The sequence below is a fragment of the Nothoprocta perdicaria genome, unplaced genomic scaffold (genome assembly GCF_003342845.1).
Source record: "Nothoprocta perdicaria isolate Ctin4 unplaced genomic scaffold, notPer1 scaffold_45, whole genome shotgun sequence".
Lineage (NCBI taxonomy): Eukaryota > Metazoa > Chordata > Aves > Tinamiformes > Tinamidae > Nothoprocta > Nothoprocta perdicaria.
The window spans coordinates 3,183,049-3,190,961 of record NW_020455699.1 but is presented as its reverse complement, the minus strand read 5'-3'; positions in this window follow the sequence as shown (position 1 = coordinate 3,190,961).

Sequence of the window (7,913 nt, the reverse complement as noted above, 5' to 3'; positions counted from 1 at the left end):
AAAAGGTGACAAATGAATTGGCTTGATGGAAAAAAGAAATTTCAGTATTCTTGTGATCACATTTTTTGAAAATATTGAGCTTGAAATTCCCCTTGCACGTTCTGTTCTATCATGTAGGCATATGCTCACTTACGCAGCAGTCGTAACTATTAATCTTCCCATAACATTTTTAAAAGCATATGTTTATTCATTGATACATCTCGGTAATCATCTGCACTTACAGTTCGTTAACTAGGGGAATTGTGTTGTGGTGTTTATTTTTAATCCTATGCACTAAAATTCCTGGGTGTTGATGCTGAACCTGGTATAGTTGCATGGGTTTGGGATCATTACAACATCTTTTTGAGCATCTGCCTTTCAATATACAGTTTGATTTTGAAAATTAATTATAGRTCCAATCTATGAACCCAGAAAGCCATCATTACTGATTTTGATTTGAGCGTTTATTGTTGATTTTCCTGGCCACTGGACCCAGACAAATCTTGCACAGATGTAACTCTTCATTCTGTGACAAATCAGCTCCTTGTGCATATTATCGTATCTAAACTTAGCTTCCTACTATCATTTCCTTATGAAGCAATAGCAGCTCCCAAAGCAGGAAGTGGATTGCAGGATTTGGCACTTCACTGTCAGGCACAGAACTATTTCTGAAACTCCACGTACAGTGTAACATTCTGAGGTCAGCCAAGTCAAAAGGATAGTGCTGAACACAGAACTTTATATCTTTTGGAGACATAAGTGGTCCCGAAAATCCTGCAGTAGCTTGAGTTTGAGACTCAGGATGAGTTTGCAGCACTGGTTATTGCCTTCCCTCTTCCTCCCCCTCAAAAAATGAAAAAGACATTTTTAACTTGTGAACAGACTTATTGGCAAAATAATGAAAGATGAACATAAAATGCCCTGTAACTGTAATTCATATTTGGACTAAGACCAGAATGGCAAAAAAAAAAAAAAAAAAAAAAAGCAAAAAGAGATATAGGCTTGGTGGTGAAATCTGTGCTTATGAAAATCCTTTCAGATTTAGTATTTATTAAAATTTGATCTCACATTTATAAAGATTTATAAATGTACTTATAAATAATGCTTAAGATTACATTGTTGATTTATATATAAATTGAATATTTTTATTTAGTTTTAACTTTATTTAATATTTCTTCAAACTCCATATATTTTTCTGTATGAAGTAGAAAACTACTTCTGGTGAAGAAGTTTTTCACCAACCTGAAAGTACAGACAAATGAGACAAATCACACTGTCTTAYGAACAGCAGAAATATGTTCACAGAAATACGTTCACAGCTCTCCCACCTGCCACTGTTGGGCCTTATTTCATGGTGGACTCCTGTGTCTTCTTCCTTGGATGCAATAGTTCTTTGCACCTCAAAGGCAGAGTTTCAAATAGTTTCATATGGACTGGCAGGTGCGTATCACTTCTCCCCATAGGAGCAGACCTCCAAAATGTATGGAGAGAAGGTAGGAAAGGCATCTCTTTTCCAGTGGTCCAATGGTCCAAGTCCATCTGTTGCATCCATCTCATGCCGATGAGCTGAAGGTGAGGTCTAACCTGAAGTTTGGTAGCACACCACAGGATCTTTGATCCTGACATCAAAAGGGGCTTGCCCCCTTCCAGTGCAGAAGATGCAGATCATTTATAATGTTTATACCACATTGACCACCAAAATATTGTTGCATTTTGTGAAGGTTTTTCCCAACATTTTGAAAGAAAAAAAAAAAAAAGTGACAGGGTTTTTTTTTTTTTTTTTTTAAATCACTTAGAAGAAAACTCTGGAAAGAAAGTGTAAGGATGGATATAGAAGTGAGGGGAGAACTCCCAGAGGGAAAACTAAACAATTATCTTCCACTATAAGAAGAAACAAATTTTTAAGTACACAAGCATACACAAATATACTAACTTTTACCATCAACAAATGATGCAATGTTCATAAAGGAAAAATTCATCATTTAAACACTAAAAAAAAACTATTCTTTTTTCTTTCTTAGCTGTGCTAGAAATTTAGATTGTATTTAAGAATTCAGAACATCTCTCTGGATATCTGAGCTATCCATCTTCTCTATTGTGGTAGTAAAAGTATTATGGGGTTTTGTATAATTAAGAATACTTATTCAAAATGCCACACAAAAAGTCTACAGACTTCTTTTTAAAAAGAAGTTACCCTTGGCATACCATGCGTGCTTTTTGCTGAGAATCCTTCAAGTTTAAAACTATGAGATCTAGGGCATAGTTGTCTCTTCACAACTCTTGCTGAAACAAAGCCATTTTTTTTTCCTTAAAATAAATGAGCCATCATCATTCCTCTGAACAACCATAGGGACAAGAGAACGACATGAGGTTGTGAGGAGGAAAATTGCTGCCCCCACCCCACTTTACTAGTCAGGGTAGCAGCAGTAGTTCTAATTATATAATGAACAGATTATGGATATTGGAAAACAGGCACACTACTCTCTTCCCACTCCTGTTAAGTGAAAGTGCAGCATTACCAAATTTTGAGAAACATTTTTACCCCATTTCAGGATTATCCAGCTGGTGACGTGTCCAGCTTTGACTCTAACAACAGTTGAATAGGACCAGATGGCCTAAATCTGGAATAACTACAGAGAAGCAACTGGGGTCATGAGATTAATTCAAACTGGTGTAGCCTGAGGTAGGATTTTATCCTTCAAATCTAAAGGAAAACTGTAAACCCAGAAATTTTAGCAACACTGTTCCTTCTAATCCTTAGCATGTGGTTTGGTAGTATTGCTATGATATTTTAAGTAGTCATTTTTTTAAAAACAATGCAGAAGAGAGTGTTAGCAAGATTATAGACAGTTTGGAAGAAAAAAGAAGTTGCATTTGTTAGGTACTTTATTTAAATACCCCTTTGCCTTAGATTGACACCAAAATCACCTAATGGAATGTTGTTCTAGTTTGCAACTTGAGATGTCTGGATGAAGAGCAAATAGCAATGCTTAAAATAAAATTTTGAATCACTCTTGTATTAAAGACTGTAATAACATTATGCTTTGCAATTGTTATATAAGCCTAAAGGGGGAAAAAAAAGAAAAAGAACATACAGCTTCAATTTACATATCTGTCAGAATACTTTTTCCTTCTGATTATAGAGAGGAATTTGAGTAATTTGAATTGAAGAATTATAATTAATTATAATTGAGAATGTAAGAAATTACACTGAAAAATTAAGAAAGCAAAATATCTGAACTTCTAATTATAACCCAACTCTGTAGTATGAAAGTCTTCAGAGTTTACTTACAAGCTTTCTTGCTGAATTTGATGGGATTATAGATGTGTCAAGTTACTTTTTCCCAGTTCAGTTCCTAGTTCCTATTACCAGTTGCATTTATTAGTAGTTATATTAAAATTTGTGAGAAGGCAGATAAGAGCTACATATTATGAGCTTATTATTCCTGCTAAGTTTAATATGTTGTCTAATATAGATAATCATGCATAGAACTAGAAAGCCCGGCAAGAGTGTTTTTAAAAGGCACTAAATTTGGCATGATAAGGCATGGATAAAGGCACCAAAAGACAGAGAATAAATTCCTTCACTGTTTTTTAAAACAAATTGTAAATAATGCATAATATTGTCACGCCTGAGATAAAGATGACCTTTAGTGCTACGCACAGAAGTAATATGTTACAAGCCCCGTTTTTGTATTTGTGCCTGTTTCAAAAGGAATTGCTAAAGGAATCTTTATTTTTCAGCACTGAAGATCACTGCAAGTACTTGTTGCTTGCTGTGTTCCCTTATCATTTACTAGGTTATCATTTAAAAGAACATTTTTTCAGCTTTCACAGTGCATTTTGCTTTTTCAAGGTCATCTTTCAGAATGATGACCAGAATAAGAAAGGAGTTCTTTAGCCTACTTAAAGACTAGTAATCCTGTCCAGTGCATATGAAAATAAATTCCAAAGGAACTTTTAATAATACCTTTAAATGCCCATCTTCTGCATAATCCTATAGGGAAATTACCAAATTTAAAAAAAAAAAAAAAAAGTTAGGCATCTTGTTAAGTAGTCTTTCAACGTTATTTTTGGAAAAGATAGTTTTCTTAAAGTCAAATGCAATTACAAAAGTTGCATGGCGAAACTGTTAAATTCCTACTGGAGCCATTGGAAAGCTTATTAATTTCTGCAAGCTTTGAACTGTGCCTTAGGACTATGTTCAGTATCTGTCTTACCTGCATTCTTAGGGATTTAATGAAAGTAGGTTTTTTACAGCTAAATTAAGAGACTAATTAGTGATTAAGTTCTTCAGCAGTGGCTGGAGAAACAAATATGCACACAATATGAAGAGTAATTCTGCCACCTTGTGAAACAGTACTGTGGCTGCAGCCACAGTAATTTCTGGAAGCATTTCACTATAATTCAAGCCATCATGTGACATCCCTGAGACCAAATCTACTGTTCCACAATTTTACTTTACCCCTCTTATTAGAAGAGATATGAAAAGCAGCTGTTTCTCTACTGCCTTTATAACTTACTTGCTGAAAACTCCATTACAGATTTGAAAACTTCATCGTTTTAGTTGCTGCTTTCCTGCAATGCATAACTGGAGGACATAGCTGATACGTAGTACATAGCTGCRGTACACAGCTGGAGTAAGTAAAGAAAGGTAGTTCTTAATAGTCCTTTGTTTTCTGAAAAAATATCATCTTTAGCAGAAGTGTCAGGCAACTTATATAAACTTTCTTTGCCTGAGAATCTAGAATTGTATAATAAATTAATAAAAATTTTAAAAATCAGACATATGGAAAGGTCTTCCTAACTTTTAACTTTTCCTAAGGCAAAAGTTAAATGGTGTATTTTATCATTTTATAAATGAATCTGCCATTAAAAAAATGTAGAAAAAGCACACTTTCCTGAAAAAACTGCCATTCACTGTTAGAGACCATGTAGTAATCTACAGAGAATAACCAGGACTCCAGTAGTTCTTATGTTTAGCCTGAAGCCTTGGCACAAGATTGCAGAAAGTTTACAGATGCCACAAGTTTCAAAGAGATGCCAACATGAGTAAACTTACAAAGAAGTCTCAGGAAGGATAAAATAAATACCAACAAAATCTTCTATTGGTAAAAATAAGCCTTTTGGCCTTACTTACTTTTGGGCAGTCTTGAATATTGCTACCCCAAAGGGCTGTTATGCAAAACTTAGGTTAAAAAAAAAAAAAAAAAAAAAAAAAAGGATCTGGATTTCAAAGGCATTCTATCTACTTTTTTCTTTTTACCTTTGAAAATGCCCATATTTACTTTCTCTCTCCCCACCTCCAAAATGCCAATAAGCAGAAGAATTACCCACTAAAAACAGTTTTCATTTAAATACAAATAGAGAAGAACAGACGTGTGCTGGCATGTGTGCCCACATGGAGATACATTAGTCACAAGAGAAGAAAAACATGAAAGAAAAGTAAAACCTGAGGTTTAAAATGCAGGCATGTGGCCAAACCTTCTTTGTGTTTTAACTCAGGTAAGGATTTAATAAATAAATAAAGACTTATCCAAACAGAAAGAGTGGATTCATATTTGTTCTTTATATGGTGGTGGAAAAACCCAGCTCCACTGATGCTGGTGGCCTTTCGTGCTCCCTGCTCCTGTATTTTGCTACCTCACAATACACYTCAGAGCACAGCTACACGCAACAATCCCTCCACACTACAAAATCGGTTCATGACAATGGCTAGAACAACTCCGATTAGTTTTTGTCTAATTTGAGAGAATCCATTCTTTTCCGGGTTATCCTGCCTCTGTTGCAGAGCTGCAGCTAAGCTAGTGTTTTGTTAAACCCTTCTACATGTAGTTTTGACCGGGGCACTACCTTGGCTCAGAGTAAACCCATCTGTCTGAACTGCTTTGCTGCAAGGCAGAATGTCTGGATACTGTTTGAGACAAAACAGACGGTGTCCAGAATTCACAAAGAAGGAAAGGAGCTTATTTAATCTATATTTTTAAAAAAAGTTCTTTCCTGTGCGCATCCTGATTTTTCATCTGGGCTGGAAACTTTGAGCAGCTTTTAGCTTTCTGTTTTACACAGCAAAATTGTAGCCTCCAATTTGGTGAATTGCTTGCAGGACTATATCATTATCAGAAAGAAAGGGGGAAAAAAAAAGGGCCAATAGGTGAGCAGCTAAAGCAGGAGGGAGCTGTGAGGATGAGCCTGTGGAGGTGAAGCAAGGAGAATTAATTGGCACGTTAATTGAGGGTGGTCTAAAACCATCTACGCATTGCTCCTCATGTAACCTATTCCATCACTTGCATTATCTGGATTTCTTTCCAGATTGCTGGGATCAGGGCACTTGAGGAGGATAGCCAGGACACCCAAAGGAAATGTCACATCATTTCCTGGGCTTGGGAACATGCTGCTCCTTGTGTCTGTGCTAGCAGGTCAGAGCTGGATTCTCTTCAAAGATCATACTTTATCTCTTCCCCTCCTCCTTGTATAAAAACATACAATTGGAGAGTTAAAAGCCCCATCTGAAACCCAATAGACTTTGTCAGGCTTTGGATAAAGCTCAAAGCATGGTTATGAAGTGCAATAAGAAAAAAAAAAAAAAAAAAAAGTCATGATTTTGGCAAGAGATGGAAAAGGGAACATTCCCCTCCCAGTTCCTGTAATATTGACTGTGACAGTAAATATCTTCCAAAAATACTGCCTAGAGAAATTTATATAAAAGTTAGAGTCTAAAGTTTATCATCAGCTTTATGTTTATTATGCCAATTACCAGGCAGCAAGCCTAGGAATCAAAGCTTGTATTAGGTCACAGGTAAACTGTATGTTGTATTAACTGAAGTAGCAGATCATAAAGGAATCAGATCCATTTGATTTCAAATCAAAACCTTCTAAAAAGAATAGCAAAAAAAAAAAAAAAAAAAAAAAAAAGTCATGATTTTGGCAAGAGATGGAAAAGGGAACATTCCCCTCCCAGTTCCTGTAATATTGACTGTGACAGTAAATATCTTCCAAAAATACTGCCTAGAGAAATTTATATAAAAGTTAGAGTCTAAAGTTTATCATCAGCTTTATGTTTATTATGCCAATTACCAGGCAGCAAGCCTAGGAATCAAAGCTTGATTGGAATAGGAAGCAGGGAATCAAAGTTATTTAAGTCTTACTTTCCTTGTATCGTTATTTTGGGCTTCATTCATTCAATTAATCTCTGCCTTGAATTTCAAGACTAACACCAGCAACTCTATAGAGAGTTTGAACAGATTTCATTGTTTAACAGCTATCACAGGTTACGACAGCATCCAGCAAACAATGCCCTGCCATATGTGACCTTTAGCTGTTGCCATAGTAAGAAAGTTAAGTATYAATTGCTCAGCATATTAATCAAATCTGTACCATAGCTAGTAAATATTTTTACTTAGATTAATTGAACATCACATCAAAGCCCCTCTGCATTTTTTTTTGCTGGATGGACATGTTCTGAATATGGACATCTCTGCCCTGATGTAAAGGTCTTGACCTAAACTCTTATTACACTCTATTTCAAACCTTGGTTTGTATATAAGGGAGAGGATCTTCTTGTAATGTCAGACAAGAAACTATTAAGCAAATATTTTGTTGATACAATATCTGCCATTCTCAATTATTTATCTTCACCTTCTTAATCTGCTTTTGGAGGAGTCAAATCAACACTTTCAATGATTCATTTGTTCTGGTTTCCAAGTTATATTTGAAATCCTTCTTGCAGTAAAGAACACTGCTTTATTTATAAGCACCAGACAACAGATCCAACATAAGGGAAAGGACTGCCACTTCAATGAATTTCTTCTTTTTTTTTTTTTTTTTTCTGGTGTTTGAAGAGAACCTAGATCTAACACCTCCTGGTTTGCTCTGTTTTTCACCAGAGTTGTACATTCACACAATTGGCAGATTTGAAAAGTAACAGGCTTCTT